We start from the raw sequence: 17,675 nt of genomic DNA, 5'->3' as shown, positions 1-17,675 counted from the left end.
GGAAAATTTCAAACTTCTGGGGAAAGCATTTGAACTGTGAAACAGCCTCTGACCCAAAGGAAGGTATTCACAATCAATGTATTTAAAGAGCTCCTACTGCATACAAAACATTTTTGTCTTCACAGTTTTAGATACAAAGGAAAAATAAATATGATCCCTTATTTTATCAAACTTCACCAATTATACAGATAGAAGAGATAAACATATCAATAAATCCAAAATAAATATGTCAGTTCCTATCCTAGCCATAGACCTTTCGCTGAGATCCTGTTGAGGTGTTCATACCAGGATTCAACTCTTCCTCTGGAACCATTAAATGGTTAGCTGTCAGTTGTACATCAATTACAGTTAATACCTGGTGTGCTTTCAACTTTGTTTGATGTGAACGAAGCTGCCAATCATACCTGTGTTGATGAACAGCATCACCTGCCATCCCCACATCTAAAACCTTCACTTATTTTTGTCGCCTCCTCTGCCTCACCCCTCCCCTGGTGACTGGACGGGTTTGGTGAGCCTTGGTTTGAAGTAGATTTCAGGCAATTATCCCCCACTATTTTTACCTGCAATGTTACTCTCTAGTGTCAGCATGGGTGAAGAGCCGAGGGAGAAAGAGAAGAAAATACAGAAGTGCAGTGAAAAATTGAAACTAGAAAGGGAGATAAGAGACAAGTTGTAAAAGGCATTAAGTGCAAACTAAGAAGGAATAATATGATTAGATCTTTCTTTTAAAACAAGTGCTTATATCCAAGATACTGATAACATTCTGATGTGTCCCACAATTTTTACTATAGAATGTCACAAGTACCAAATTTTATAAATGATTTAGTTGCCATTTAAAGTACAATCAATATAATTCCCATAATAATGTTTCTCAAACTTTATATGAAACAAACTTCTAATGAATCTGTAGTGTTCACCAGTCATTTCCATTATAAAATTACTGTGATAGGCTGAAAAATATGCCCTTTGCCCCAAGGATATCCACATCTTATTTCCTAGAACCTGTTAATATTACCTTATATTATCTTCCAATTTTAAATTATAAATAATTTAGGAAGACAAATAGGGGTTTAAAATGTCCATTTAAAGGCATTTACTTCTGCATTGTACCTGAGTTAGATTAATTATATAAATACATCATTCATGCTAACAAAGTCAAAGGTAAACAAAGTCATTATATATGTAAAATTGGAAATATTGTATCTATATTACAATATGTTAAAATTATATAAATTCAAGTATATATCTTTTTTTAAATAAAGTAAGGATTTGTATATTGTTTAATAGTATATACAATAAATCCAAAATAAATAAATTGGCATTTTAAAATTTCACATAATACATGTTATTAAGATTGAAAAAGCTCAAGATTGTTTTAAATATTTTATTATAAAATACAATATAAACACAGAAAAGCACATAAAGTATAAATGTATGTTTTAGATCTATTTTTCACATAAAATTATTTTGTTAAAAATATATATTTGATCAAAACACAAGCCCACAAACAATAAGTAAATATGATATATAATAGTATGGCATTACAAATCAGTAGCAATGTGATGGATTACTCAAAATCTATACTAAGATCATAGACCATACAAATACTAATGATTACATTAGGTGCTTATCTCAACCACGTGCACACACACACAGACACACACAAATATGCACACACTTTCATTTGGATTATGATTGTTAATACAAAATAAACTTAAAATTTAGAAGAATATATAAGATATATGTCATTGTTGAGCAGCTTTTCTTAAGTAAAGCTCATACACACACAAAAATGAAATACTAAAGATTGATAAAGTTGACTTAAGTAAAATTAAAAATTCAAACAAACTACTGTCAACAAACAACATAAATAAAGTAAAAACAAACTACACACTGGAAGAAAATATTTGTAATCTATATAATCCATATACCTATAGGAGATTAGAATATAGACTGTGTTACAAGTTAATGAAAAAAGTCAAAAACAATCCAATAAAGGAGGGGGAAAAAGTTGTGAATATTCTGCCATTCACACAAAAAATGAGAATAACCAATAAACATATGAATACATTCCTGCCAACATCATTAAGAATTAGGGAAATAAATGCAAATTAAATCAATGATGAAATTCCATTTCAATGTATTAGACTGGAAAAGGACTTTATCAGTCTGTGTGTGTCAATGAGGAGGGAGAGAACTGTCATATAATGTTACCGGGGGAGCAATTCAGTAATACTTAGTAAAGCTGAAGATGAGTGTTACCTAAATTTAGCGGTTCCACTTCTAGATAGCAAAATTTCTACTTTAGACTAGGAAGTCTGCCATACATGCACAAGAATATTCACAAGGATTTTTGTTGCAGCAGTATTTTCAGCAGTGTTTGAAATAATAAAAGACCTAGAACAAAATCACTATCCCTTAGTAGGAGAATATATAAATAAATGATTTATTCGAATATTGGAATCACATAGAAGATTTATTAAATAAATTATATTAAAATCTATCAATATATGTTGACAACAAAAAGTCCGGTGCAAAAGGATTAATATATAGTGATACAATTTAAGTAAAAATTTAAGCAGAATAACAATATAAATTGCTTATTAATATAAACATACATAGGAGTGCAAACATATGCACAATAATGATGTACAAAACTTCAGCCGCTAGAAAAGAAGAGAAGGGGTATGGATGGAAGCCCAGTTTTAGCTGTATCTCTTTTTTTCCTTCTTTTAAACAAAGAAGAGAACTATGAAGCCAGCGTAGCAAAATGTTAACATCTGTTAAAACTGGGTGGTCAATACAAGGATATCTGTTGTATTATTTTCATTGCTTTTCTGTATGTTTGAATTATTTCATATAAAAATAAAAATGTTTAAAGTCAAAATTTCCAATTTATTTGTTTTTCCAGGTAAATGGTATTTTTTACATCTTCAAATGCCTGATTTCATTACTTTCATACTTTTAAAATATTTTAATGACTATCACACTCCCCCAAAAAGCAGCAATACTGTATTTGCTTTATTTCTACATACAATTTTGGGGAGGGAGGGTGAATATCTGACTATGTCCATGTGAGTATGTTGTTTATGTGAAAGTTACAGCCATAAAAGATTGAGAACTTTTGGCATAAATATATAACGGTAATAATAGAACCCAGGATGGAAAGAAGTAGAGACCAGAAGCAAAGAGATCAGTCACAATAGATAGACTTAACTAAGTTATGAACTCTTAGCAAGGGGAATGCAAAATTGAAGATTTAAAAAGAAAGAAAAAAAAACCCTATTTTCATGGTAAATTCAACAAGATTTGACAATTAAATCAATGTAGAGGGATGTGTCAAACATCACCCTGAGAGTTAATGTCTCATAGGAGGTGACGGTAACATATGGGGGGCACTGCACTTTTACATGGAGAAGATGGGGAGTGCTGTTCTGGCCTCGCTGTTCTGGCCTCGCTGACTTATTTGAAAGCACAAAATGGTTTCCAATGTGACTAAATGTTACCATAATGACCTGGAATTCTGGTTGCTAACGGGTCTTAAATATGCTACCTTCCATAAAGAGCTAGACATGCCAGTACAGAGACACAGGGCAAGTTAGCAATAGTAAGGGGAATGGGGGGTCCCTCGAGGCTCTTTTGCTTGATTTTCACCCCTTCTATCCATTTGTTTTCCTCTTTGTCCAGGTCCTTTCCTTCCCCATGTTACTGAATATGTAATATATATTTTTAATGTTGTTTGTTCATAAGAGTGTAAGGGTCTTTACCGTGTTTTTTATAAAAAGTGAATCAAACTATATTCTTTACTTTGAATTACACTGTACACAGTATGAAAGGACATTTCCATGGTTTGTTTTGCTTGCTTGAGAGTCTTGGTTGATCTCTTTTCTGGGGTTTATCGCCATTTAAGAGTGAACCCAAACTTCCCAAAGTGTTTCTATACCATCACCATTGACAAGGTATGCCTACTCCTGAGTCTAAGGATGCAGGATATCTAACCATTGGCCTACACAGCCTAGGCAGGTTTAGCCTCCCCAAACACTTATATTCCCCAAGAGGAATTCTCCCGGCCTGGTCTAGGATGCAACATTCCAATCTGCAGAATTTCAATTGCCTCATGACATTCTTGTCTTTGTCAAGAATGTACAGAACATTTCTATAAGTCTCTTTTATATCACATATGCTAAAATTGAGGGATATTTTTTTTTCTATCATTCTAGCTTCAACCTTCCCCTACCTGATGTACAATTCTTAAAGACTGGAATATGGAAACATTATTTGGGCACAGACTTGTTCCTCAATAAGTATTAGTGCCAGGCAAAAATCTAGACACTAGGATACAGTGATAGATTTAAAAATATGAAAAATTTGTGCCCTTATAAGATCTATACCTTTGGAGTATAATGTATTAACAATATATAAGCAAAATATTAAGTACATCACTAACTAAATCAAGCAAAGATAATACTTGTAGTCATTCAGGAGAGTTTACAGTTTTAAATGAAGTTTGTCAAGAAAGGACTCACTTAGAGCATATAAATGAGCAAAGATTTCTGAGACATAAGGGAATTTAGGTGCAGCTAGTTAGGAAATGAGTGTTTTAGGAAGAAAGTGCAGCACATGCAAAGGCCCTGAGTTAGGGCTTCTTGGAGGGTTGGAGGAACAACAGAGGCCATGTTGGTCTTCAGCAGGATGGTGGGGCAACCGTCAGGACTTTTTCTCCTTTGCAGCCAGAGGTAAAGAAGGGCCCATTTAAGCTTTCCTGCTATTGTCAGAGACTCTCCTGATCTCTTGTGATTATCTCCTAGACACCTGCGTGAATGCACATACGCACACACACAGACACACACACACCCATACACCCATCCCTGGGACAAACAACAATTTTTTAAAGACTGTAGAGCCCAACTTCATTTGTAAGAAAAATAGCATTCCCGTAAGTACAAAAGGTCAGAAGTGCTATGCCAGCCAATTATATTTTAAGAAAAAGAACACTTAGAGTATTGGTCTAAAGCAATTTCCCCAGTACTTCTGGGTAGGTCCACATTTCATATCTGCTAGAATCCAAAACTCATTAAATGTCTCTTCCCATAATCAAGGGCGAGTACCCCAAACAAATCCTTGATCCCACCTCAGAATGCAGAGAGATTTACTATTCTACTAATTAAGATGGCAGCTTCACTCCTTAACCAATTTTTAAGTTTTAGTCTACATCAAGTACTCTTTATATTAACAGCCCATGAAAAAAAAATTGTTCTAAACACACCAATTACTTTATCCTGCATAATAATTTAAAGGCAATACTGACTGGGCCTCAACATAGGTGAAACCTGAAAAGGTGTTTGCATACTGAAAGAGAATTACCCTGAAATTCAAACACTGAAGTGAACTTGAAGCTTACTATCCAAACCTTGTGTGTAAGAGAGACTTAGAAAGAGTTTCACTCAAGATTTTCTGCCTCCTTGAAAATCTCTTCATCTTCTTGCTGTTGCTCATGATGGAGTGATTGCCCCATCCTCTTGTTCCTTCCTGCTTTCCTGCTTTCTGAGATAGGATAAAGATCAGAGCTTCGTGCCTCTCCATTCTTAGTGACACTTTCAGTTCTAATTTCTTAATCTCTCTTCTAATCTCTTCTAAGAAGGTAATGAGTATAAAGGCTCTCATATTTTCTACACAATAAGGAACACTGCTATCTGCCTGTACTTTTTGTGGGGAGGAGATATTTCTATTGGAAAGACTTCAATTATCCTCATAGATGTGGGAGATATTTGAAAGTACTAAAGGGACTCCTTCTTAATACTATTGTCAGGCTACTCCCAGCAGAGCTGCGCATGTTTTTCTTTTTACCTTTAACAAAGCCCTTACTAATTGTCAGGCATTGCTGAGTGCAGCGGCATTAAGGAATGGTCACTTCCAGGAAAGGGTTCAGAATCTAGTGGTGGAGAAATAGATGTGTATGTAAGTAAATATACCCCTCTCAAAAATAGTTTGATAAAATATGTAATACGGAATTTGAGAAAAATTGAATGCAGCTTTCAGAAAAAGTCTACATTCAGATGGAATGTCTGCACTAAGATTTTCCAGGTAAGTAGGACTGAAAAGGGCATCCAGGCAGATGGAAGAGGAAATGATAGGCAGAGGTATTGACTAACATGACCACGCAGAGAATTTCATTGACCTTGTGGTGGCCAAAATAGGGGAGGAAGAAGTAGACAGAAACTGGCCTCTTACCCAGATGGTGAAAAGATTTGGAGGCTCGGTTAAGTGCCCTGAAGTTTACCCATCTGACAAAAGGAAATTTTTACATAAGGAAGTATTATGAGTGAAGTCACTTTGGATGGATGCTGTAAGAGACGTAGGCTGTCGAGTGGCGACACCGTCTCTAACATACCAGAGGTCCATGAGGCTTTGCTACCCTTTCCCTAGGTCATACAGCTCTGAAAGCTCACCTTGACTTCTTTTTTATTCTATTATCCCCTCAGTGATATATCTTTCAGAGAACTACCTTTTATTGAAACAAGACAAAATAAAGTGCAGAACACATTCTATTCTATGTAAAAATCTTTTGGACATTCATTGATAACAATTGGCGTTTAAATATCTTATAAATATCTTGACAAGATTTAATTGACTTTAGTGTCAGTCAGGGGCACGTCACAATTTGTGTTTGTGTCTAGGTGTTCATTCTTCCTTGTAGGGCTACATAATGTTTGACCTGACAAGTTCTCATTTCACCCTAACCTGGGGTCAGTAAAAAGCATTTTGTGGGCGTAACATGAATTGGGGAAAAGAGAAACGGAGACAGAGAAGTGTGCTAGTCAGGTGTCTTTAGAGAAACAGAATTAATAGGATATGTATATGCATAGAGAGTAATTTATTTTAAGGAATTGTCACATGCAATTATGGAGGCTGGCATGTGCAAAATCTGCAGGATGGGCCAGCAAGTTGGAGACCTAGGGAACACCTTATGTTACAGTCTGAGTCCAAAGGCTATCAGGTTGGAGAACTTTTCTCTGGCTTGAAGGAGGTCAGTCTTTTGTTCTATTCAGACCTTCGGCTGATTGGATGAAGCTCACCCACATTATGTAGAGTAATATGCGTTAGTCAAAGTCCACTGATTTAAATACTAATCTTATCAAAAACACAGTCACAGAAACATCCAAAATAATGTTTGAACATATAGCTGGGCACAGTGGCCAGCCAAGTGGATATAAAAGGATAGATAAAAATGAAAGATGGAGAAGAGGGTGGAACATGTCTGTATGTAGAAGTTGTGTCCTGGTGTTGAATGGGGGCTAGGTGTGCAAGTGCTGAGGACACATATTAAGCATGGTTGATATGCTAAAATAGTTTATTCATCAATAAAGCCTAACATTATTTTAGGTTTTAAGTTAACTTGAAGATTAAGATAAAAGGAAACTTTCGCAATACATCTCTGCAGAAATGTATTAGTATTAGACTAATTTTCCACAGCATGTAGAGAAATAAATTTGTTGTGGCTTTTCAGACCACACATACTTTCTATCTTATGTCTATACAAAATAAAATATTTTTGTTATCTTCCCAGGAAAATTGTCATGGGAAGGACTCAGCTATGATTAAACAGCCAGGCCTCGCTCCAGTACCCTGTCATATACTGGCATGGCCCATGTGGCTTTAAAACACTCTGTAAGCTATATTTAGAGCTTCTCAGAATATAAAAATTTGATCATACATTCCTTTATTTTTATGCTCAATTTTCCACTTCATCCCCTCTCACTTACTTTCCACTTCAAGTAATACCTCCTGTCAGATGTCTGTCGTACCTAAAACTTTCCTACCTTGCTCTTCCAGGCAGTGAGGGATCTCCCATTTAAATTCACCTTAAACCATTCTCCTTTCTCCACATCAGGTTGACCGACTCATAAGAACTCAAGTTCTTACAAAGAGGAGGAAAGTTCAGGCCTTAGTTTTGTGATTTCCATACTCTAGGGACTTCCTGGAATCAAGGAGATGACTGAAAGGTGAGCCAAATGACTACATTTTCACAGAGCCAAGGGAACAATTTGGAATTTTTTCAAAAAAAACTGGGAAAGTAATAGTTATGTGGAGAAGTTCCCTATACCCAGATTGACACTTTATTAGGATGCAATGTCTTAAAGTAGCACATGTGGGAGGTAAAAGAATCTTTTGGAAACAGGAAGTTATTTAAGATAAGAAGTTAAATGAGGGTACTTCCTGTAGCCCCAGTCATAAGGTGCTTATCAACATGTTTAGGATGATATTCGACCTTTGAAAAATCAATAGTCCACTGTTCTTAACTCACTTTATTTTTTTAAACTGAGGAACAGATTTCACTTTTCCTTGATTTTAGACTATGTGATAACCAATTTGCAGGAAAGATGAAAGTGAAATTAAAACTGTATAAAGAGGTTTTCACAATGGCCTAAGAAAAAAGAGCCTGTGAGAATATAGATAACTCTTAGACAGATGAAGAATGAGACAGGCTCAATTACTTAAATAACATCTTTCCTAACTGATGAAAAAGGGCATTCTGCCAATTTCTACTTGAGACTTTAGGGAAAAATGATCTTTCTCACTCAATATAGTCATTTTCAAGATTCCTTGACTATGAGTAAAAGTTTCTGAAAGATTAAAATAAAAATAGAGATCTTTTAAAAATATATAAAATGTGAGTTGATAGCTGAATGGTTCATAGTCTCTCCTCCTTCATTGTTCTGGAAATCAGTGCTAAAAAAAAGTGAATGTAAATAAATATATCTATTTTTTGGGGAAAAGTGCCAAGAAATTGATATCAAAATCCTGGAATTTTAATTAAAAAAGAATTAAGGGACTATAAACTGTTTTGGTTTTGCTCTCGTTAAAGTCTTATATTTCAGTTTGATTCCTTTAAGTTGAATTATATGTAATTATTGGGATTCAGAATATATTTTGCTAAATTCACAAAAAATCAAATAAAATCATCAAAACTCATGACATCTGACCCCATGATAATTGTGAAACCAATATCAAATGATCCTCAGGTAAAGAAAGTAAAGAAATGAATGACCATGAATGATAATTTGCCTTCTGATAGATTTGCCTCCAGGGCTGTAAAAGTGAGCAGCATATAGGTATAGGGCCATGTTTGGAAGAACCCCAAGGGGATTTCTTCATCACCTGATCAGTCCAGTCAAGGTTAGTCATAGTTTCCTTTGCATTTGTTCTGTGGCTTGTGGCTTCTTTCATGGATGATCTGGGATTAATAGCTACATCATCTTTATCTTCATTTATCTCAGAATTGTTCAACTGAAGAAAAAAAGAGGTTCTCTTCATTGCATCAAAAGCAGCACCCAGTCCTACTGGCAAAAACTGACATAAAGTGATGAAGAAATAATTTTTGCTAACTTCAATAAATCTTTGCTGTTAATGATCAAAATAATGCAATATAGTCTTCTCTCTCTCTCTCTCTCTCTCTCTCTCTCTCTCTCTCTCTCTCTCTCTCTCTCTCCCTGTCCCCCTCACTTATTCATGTTTTTGAGTGAATAGTTGGCTCAGTCTTTGACTATAGGCAAGAAAGAAATCACTTCTCAGCTAATAAGTAGCTATTGGTAGCATTTTCCCTTTATGAGAGGGAAAGTTCACTTAAACCAATAGCAAGGGGAAAATGTAACTTATCATTGCAATTACCTGACTTCCTCTGATGGTCTCTTTTTGGCTTATATCCACGTATCACAAATCCTTTTCTAAATTCATAACTCAGCTCTCATTTCCTCATTTTATGTAGCTAATATCCTCACAATATCTCAAGTACTCTTCACTCCCTTAGTTGCTTCCAGGAAAAAAAAAAAAGGAAATTATGATAAAAAGGAAAGTATTCTTTAAAGAAACTAATCAGTTAGATAGTGAAGAGATTTAAAAGCAAATTTAAAGACTTATAGTGTAATAAAAAATAAATCTTTATAAATAGGTATTGCATTGTAATGTTGTTTTAAAGTGCTTAAATTAAATTAAGGAAGTGGATTAATCAGTAGAGTGCATTAAACATAACCAACTAACATGATTTTCAGTCTGAGGATAAATTAAAATAAAAGCTGCAAGGCCAAGCTTTATTTGTTTGGAGAGTTTCAAACTAAGAGGGGACAACTGTAAAAACATCTGTAGTCAGCTGGAATTATATTTCCATCACCACAGGGCAGCTGAGATTCATCCAACCATCTCTTCTAGGACATCAAAAAAAGATGAGCCTAATCGCTTTAGCCCTGGCTGGTTAAATAGTTAAGTGCAGGGCTGTGTCTTACTGTGTGTGATGGAAAATAAATGATCTTGTGATGAGATAGAAGAATAGCATCTTGATAGGACTTCCCTTCCCAACCCTTCCTGGGTGTGCTGCAAGAAAGATGGTCAGCAAGATATTCTCAGTCTCACTCTTCAGCCTCATGGCAAATCAAAGATGCTTTTATGAACTGTGCATAAGAAACTTAGTTTTCTAAATGAGAAGACAGATGCCTTTGAGGAGAAATGAAGCTTTTAAATTGAAGCTGGGTACTATTCTTTGGAATTTAAAACTGAACAAAGTACTCTCTCATGAGACAAATTAGCCTCATCATAAGTATAAAATTTACCGATCTTACTTATTTTGCCAGAAATGAGTCCCTACTATCTCATTGACCTTTTCTATTCCATTTTCCTTCCTCGATGTTTTCGTAGTTGTAATTATAGTTGTGCATGCCTTCTTACAGTTAATTCCTCCCAATTTTCTAGTATGACGTCCCTCCATGATTCCTTTCCTAATACAATGACCAATTTTGAACAGGTAACTATATGAATATGTGTCAGAAATTTGGAGCAGCCATCACTATCGAAATGCTATAAAAGAAAACATTTTACTTTATGCCATTCATTTTCCCAAACTTGTTACCCTCCTCCAGGTGTTATTTCACTTTTTTATAATACTGTTGAACTATTCCTTTATAAGGTGCAGCATTCTATTTATGTATATGATTTGGAACTTTCTACCCACTTTAGTATAATTACGTCATACTAATGCTATCTTTTCTTGTTCTTTTTTTCTGACTGTAATTATTTATAATATTTCCATATTTCACCCTACCAACATTTCCATAAAAGGAAGAAAAGAAACTATTATCATTTGTTCATTTCAGGTAAATATCCTTCTCTTATCACAGATGGAATGGAGTATAAGAACTTAACTAATTTCCTCAGACAAAAAAGGTAAAGTTCACTGTGAAGAATTCTGAATGAATCCAGAAGAGAAAAAGAAGAAAGATTTTTCAATTTTCCAATAATAGAAGACAAAGCGTTTACATAAATAACATGTCTAAAGCAGAAGGTACCTGGACCCATGGATGACTTCAGGATCTCTGAAGCCCCTGAAATGGAAGGAAAAGCTGCTAGTCATGTACATTTGCTACAAAAATTTTTCATCAGGTTCTCAAGTGATCCAAAAAAGATTGAAAGTAACTATAAGCAGAAAGTGATTTGGTCTATTATTTCAAAGAAATACAATTTAACCCTGAACAGAATCTGGGAAGACATAATTATATGAGTATATTCTACAATCCTCCATGACACAGATATACAGTCAGTTACATGTACAGGGATGGGAGTGGAAAAGATCCCTGGTATGAATTACCCATAAAAAATTTGCCAGAGTCCTATTTGCATGTTGATATGATTGGCTTCCTGAGAAGCAGGGAAGACACTTTGAAAGTGACATATGCTAGAACTATGGAAGTTTAAAATTCTAGTTTCATGAAATAAGAGTAGGACAAAGCTATCATAAAACTACAGGAGAAAAGAGAACATACAGTGGACATATGGACTACCCTCACATGGACAATGAGCTAGAAGATATTTGAGATGGCCAGACACTGTCCTTGGATATTGATTCTGTATATTCCAAGAACACACATTGATAGTACTCTAAATCTTTTTATTCAGGCCTATGGGAACTTTTCTTAAGTTCTTTAATAAATCTGAGGATTGTAAGAAAAAGGGGATTGTGACAGCCATTAAAAGGACCATGGTAACAGTGTAGTGATCTGATAATATATAATTCAATATAAAAAACATTTGGAGAAAAACCTTTCCCCTCTTGCCAATGATGCAGGAGGAGAAGGAGAAGGAGGAAAGGGGGAAATGCAGTAGAGAGATTCCTTTTTGGGTCTAAAATATCTGAGAGTAAAGCCAAGCTACACTGAGACCCCAGGTGGCAGAGTATAGAAGAACCTCCACAGTAAAATCACTTGTGAGAAAAATATGAGAGCAAAAGTAAGGAAAAGGGCCAAAATATTCTCTGGGTGGGGTTTCAGAGCTTGATACTGTAAGCCTCATATTTTTTCTTATTACTTTGACTATGGCCTGGACAAACAAGTGTCACAAAGAGAGATAGAGGGAGGAAAATATGGATGGATATACAATCTTACTAGGAAAAATAAACAGTTATAGAAACTCACATGTTTTTATTTATTTACACATGCATACACAGTGACAAATAAGCAATCACATTTATGATTAGTCCTATTTTTAATTTGAATTTATAGAACCTATGTTGTGAATGAAGGAACTAGTTGATGGCAACTGGAGACTAACAATAGATTTACATAGCTTCTCAAAAAAGAGATTTGTCTTGCCTTCACTTACAGCAACTGGACAACACAGCAGAGAAAGTGTTGTGAACACAGACAAACTGGATTTAATTAAAGTAAAAGGAAGAGAATGAGAGAAAGCAAATAAAGCTTGTTTTCTCATCACAGATTTACCTACACAGAATATTACTATGAGTAGTGGTTTCCACAGGTATCACATGGATCAGGTGACATGTTGGTGTGGGGGAGCCATTGTCGGATGAATCCAAGGCTCATGAGAGTGTTTTCATTTTTATGCTGTAAGTGCCCCGTGATACTGTGAATATTTTCCAGGGCCTTGAGGTACAACTGGGTCCCAGAGTCACACACAACTGACACATTTTTGAAGCTAGTGTATTACTTGTGACAAAATCCAAGTTTTTACTTATTACTTGTATTTGAAAGAATTATATTTGAGAGAGAATACATTATAGTTAAGACAGGAAATGTTGCTAATACAATTGCTGGTAACAGTGTGACAGATAACCCAGTTAACCACAAAAACTATTAGGTTATAAGCTCAAGTTTTGGGATCCCATTAGAACTATCTGTAGTTTTTCAAAACACATTCCTTAGATAAAATAATAATGATAGCAATAATAATAATGATGACTGATTACTAACAGCACCACTAGTGATAAGAACCAAAGAAAACTCATAAGGGCCCATTGATTTAAGGTGCTGCACAATTTTCGTGGGACCAGAACTGGACACAGAAAGAAAGATGTCTACAAATTTCCTTGGTCAATCTCAGTGAGCTGTCTAGTAAGGAGATAATGACAATTGGCCCTGATGACCACAAAAGAGGCTAGCTATGTCTCCTGGTGTGAAATAAGACGGAAAGGCTCTGGGTCCTAATAAAAATAAGGGAAATTTAGCAAGGAATTGGGAGAAGTCCACGTCATTCCTACAAGGGGATTTTATCACAGCCTGAGATAACTCTTTGGCATCATACCCTAACAGCAAACAAACTGTAAGTGTTAAAAGGTTTAGTTAAAATGATTTAAAGTTTTAATTTATTCAGAGTTTTAATTTGGGCTACTTTTAACACCTTATTATTCTCAAGTAAAACTATTTGGTGTTCAAGAAGGATATTATGAGAGGGGTAATAAAGCATGAAAACACCCTTCCAGCTGCAAGTATCCTGATTGCATCTAACACACTCACTCCCCAGAGTTCATCGTGTTGGCTGTGCTTTATTACCCCTTCTCATAATATCCTTCTTGAACACCAAATAGTGAATGTGAGATCTTAATATTTTGAGGTGAGGGAAGTGAAGCAGCAATGCCTGAATATTTGGATAGAAATGATCAAGTCAAATCAGCTTGTTAAAAAGGTGACAGGTTTATGAAATAACTAGTTTAAGTTAGTATAAGTTAGTATGAAAGGCTGACTACCTCAACCCCTCTAAGTTAGATACTTAAAGTTAGAAACTCCTAATTATAACCTTAATTGTTAAATATTTGACACATACAAGACACAGCGCCATTTTCCAGATGAGAAACTTTCACTTCATTGATGCCAAATGAAAACTCAAACTTGGACCTCTCTGATTCTAAAATTTGTCCTTTTAACAACTATGCTATGGATCTTTAGGATTCACCATGTTTTTTGTTTTGTTTGGTGATCATCAAATGGTCTAAAATTCTGCTATCAGCATGGTTATAGAGGCCCCACAAAATTAAGTCTCCCTAGTTTATCTGATTTGTCTATAGACTACTATCTGGAACACAGATACATTAACCCTGGAAGGATATTACTTGTATTTTATTAAGTTTAATAAAAAGATAACATTTTTTATAAAGTTCTGGAGGTACAATGGTGAGTATAACCTGACCTTTGCTCTTGAGGAAGTTTTATAACACGCCCGAGGAGACAGCTATGTAAATGGATAATTCTATTGATGAGAAGTGCTGTCGTGGATCTCTATATATTCTCATAGAAAAACTAGTAGAAAACAAGGTAGAAAAGTAGAACATGAAAAACAAGTCTGTGCCAGGCTTGAAGACACTTGGGAAAGCTTGATAGGAGAGTTAGCATTTAGACTGAATATTGAAAAGACAAGACTGTTACTTGGGAAGGAATGTGGGAGGACACTCTAGGCAGATGGAAAATAGAAAACAGCCACTAAAGAAGAAAGAAGTGAAGATATGTAATAATAATTATAGCTAAAACTTGAACAGTTATTCTGAACTAGACCCCATTCTAAAGACTTTAAATATTGCCTTATTTAATCCTTGCAACAACCCAATAAGGTAAGTACTGTTTGCCCTACTTTACAATAAGAAATGTAACTTGCCCAAGTTTACAAAACTTGTAAATGGTATATGAGAAATTCGACCTAAGCTGAAACACTCCAGGGTACGCGACATGTTTAATGAGCTACAAGTTGGCATGACCAAAACTTAGATATATGTGGAGAAAGGGTATGACCAGATTCATAAAAAGACTTGTATGATATGCCTTGTCTCATCTTCTAAGCTAAGGAGTTTGAAGTTCATAAAAATGTAGTTGGTAGAGAACCATTAGAGAATTTTAAACCAAGAGAATTAAATGTGTTTTAGAAATATTGCTCTGGGAACTTATGTAGATTTGATGAAAGAAGGGAGAGAAATTAAAGTATAATTGCAATAGAAAAGTCAAGAGGACACTGGTCCAAGAAAATCCCCTAAAATTTGTCAAGCCCAATTATCTCATTTGTATAGTGAATGAGGATGAAGGAGCCATAGCTTTAGGAGGGGACATCCTGTGGTGTGTCATTTAGAACTCAGATGAGAGATCTGGGCTGGAAATAGGACAGCCACAGAGGGTTGGTGATTGTGCTTGTTAAGATCATGGAGTGAGAAATGAGAAAAGGCTCATCTTTGCTCTTATTTCTCTGCTCACCTGTTTTTACACTCCCGTTCTCTCTCTCTCTCTCTCTCTCTCTCTCTCTCTCTCTCTCTCTCCCCTCTCCTCTCCTCAACTTCTAAGATCCCCATTTATCTGCCCCCCAAAAGTAAATAAAAAAAAAAAATCACTCTGACTCTATATTGCTTTCTAGCTCCCACCCTTTTAGCTTTCTTTCTCTTCTCAGCCAAGCTGCTTTAAAATGATAAAAGTGACATATTCATTCCCTTCCTTCTCTTTCTCACCTCCCATGCATTTTTCTACCAACTACCATCTGCTCTCTGCCTCCAGGACTCCACAGAAATGACTCTGGCAAAGGGTAGCAATGATGTCTTTATTGTCAGAGCTCCTGGACACTGTTCAGCCTTTATCTTCCTAGATCTCTCTAATCACTCAGTGTTTTAGAAATTTCCTTGGCCAAATATCAAGAGGTGAGTGCCTTCTCCTTTCCAAAGTACAAATGTATTAATTAGATTTTTTTTTTTTTTAATGAAGGCAGTGACACATAGGTTCTAAAGCTCCAAAGAGAGGCCTCAATCAGAAGAGTTTTTGTTTCTCTTTTAACCAATTCCATTTATTTGTGGAAATATTCAAACACTTACAGTTTTCTCCACCCTTTGCCGATGATGTTGCTGACCTTGAACCATTTCATAATCTAGGTGGAGAAAAAGCTACCTAAGAAAAGAAATGCATCCAGAGTCTCCATGGACATAGCCTAATAAATACTCTCCCCTCATGAGGACACCAGCTTCCCTCTTTCATTTTCGAGATGATTCACAATGAGGTGATGGTTCCTGCAACCTTTTTGTGTCCTCTGGGATCCTGAGAGGGGGGTTTCCTCTATACTTTAACAAAAATAACATGAAGAAACAAGCATGCAAAAAATTCTCAAGGCTAGGCCAGTGGATACAGAATGGAGAATATTCCTATGTTTTAGCTCCTTACAGTACAATTGATATAAATTGTCTATGGGGAATGTAATGGATCAAGCCTCATAACCCCATGCTCCCCTAGCCAGAGTTTATCAATTCCTAATGACGTTTCCAGTTAAACACACATTGTTCCATGAAAAATGTCTCCCTGACAAAAGTCTGTGCAAACATGACACAATTTCTATGACACCACTCTCTTATGATTGTTCTTCTACATCAGTTTTTTGTTTTGTTTTGTTTTTACCCATCTCTCTTCTCTATACCCTTACAGTTGGTTCTTTGGGGTTTTTTCCTTGGCCCTCTGGTCTCCTTTCTCTCATCTCCTTTCTGGGGTGATCTTGGTATTCTCAATGTTTTGACAATGTTTACAGATTGAAGATTCACAACCCCTTCTCTCCTGCTGTGATCAGAGCCATCACCTTCTAAATACAGATATCTGGAGTGCTATAGGCTCAGCACCGCAAACTCAACACATCCTCAACTGAACTTGTGATCTACTCTACTTCCCAACCAAAACTGGTGACTCTTAATATTTTCTCAATCTTAGATATTAGTACTATCAAGAAGTCAATCACTCAAACCAGAAATGTTAGAGTATTCCTAAATTACCCCCATAAAATTAACACCCAGTTATATATGCTGGTCCCTTGCCCCAGCTCCCCAGTGACCTTCCTTCATCACAAATGTATATTCTTCAGTCTTTCTTGGGTCAAACTTTGACTCTAAAGTCAAATGGCCAGGAAGGCCCCCAAGACCACTGTCTTGGCACTTCCACAAGAGAACAGTGAGTATTTTCTTAAGGGTAGTCTACATAATATTTTTGTACCCTTGTGTCTGAGAACTTTCAATCATTATATAAGAAAATTTCAAAAACAAATTCTTGAATACAATACACATAATCTTCTGATATTGGCCAAGCCTTATAAAAGATTAAAACTATGGTCTTAGAAGAAAGCAAGTAAGACATATGACACCGGGAATATCCACTAGAGAATGAATATTGAAATTCGTACTGAGACTAGTAGTTTGCCTTCTACATGGTTTGCCAGCCTCTATTATTAATCTGATCAAAATATAAACTATATCAGTCACTTGACTAGGAGGAAAAAATCCTTCCAGTATGTTTCACTTACCAATAATTCTCCCTGAAGCTGAACCTCCATGGGACATTTCCTAATATCTATTCATGTCAAATTAAATTATTTGGTTATCTCATTTTGACTCC

The sequence above is a fragment of the Rhinolophus ferrumequinum genome, chromosome 4 (assembly GCF_004115265.2).
Source record: "Rhinolophus ferrumequinum isolate MPI-CBG mRhiFer1 chromosome 4, mRhiFer1_v1.p, whole genome shotgun sequence".
Classification (NCBI taxonomy): domain Eukaryota; kingdom Metazoa; phylum Chordata; class Mammalia; order Chiroptera; family Rhinolophidae; genus Rhinolophus; species Rhinolophus ferrumequinum.
This window is presented reverse-complemented; position numbering follows the sequence as displayed.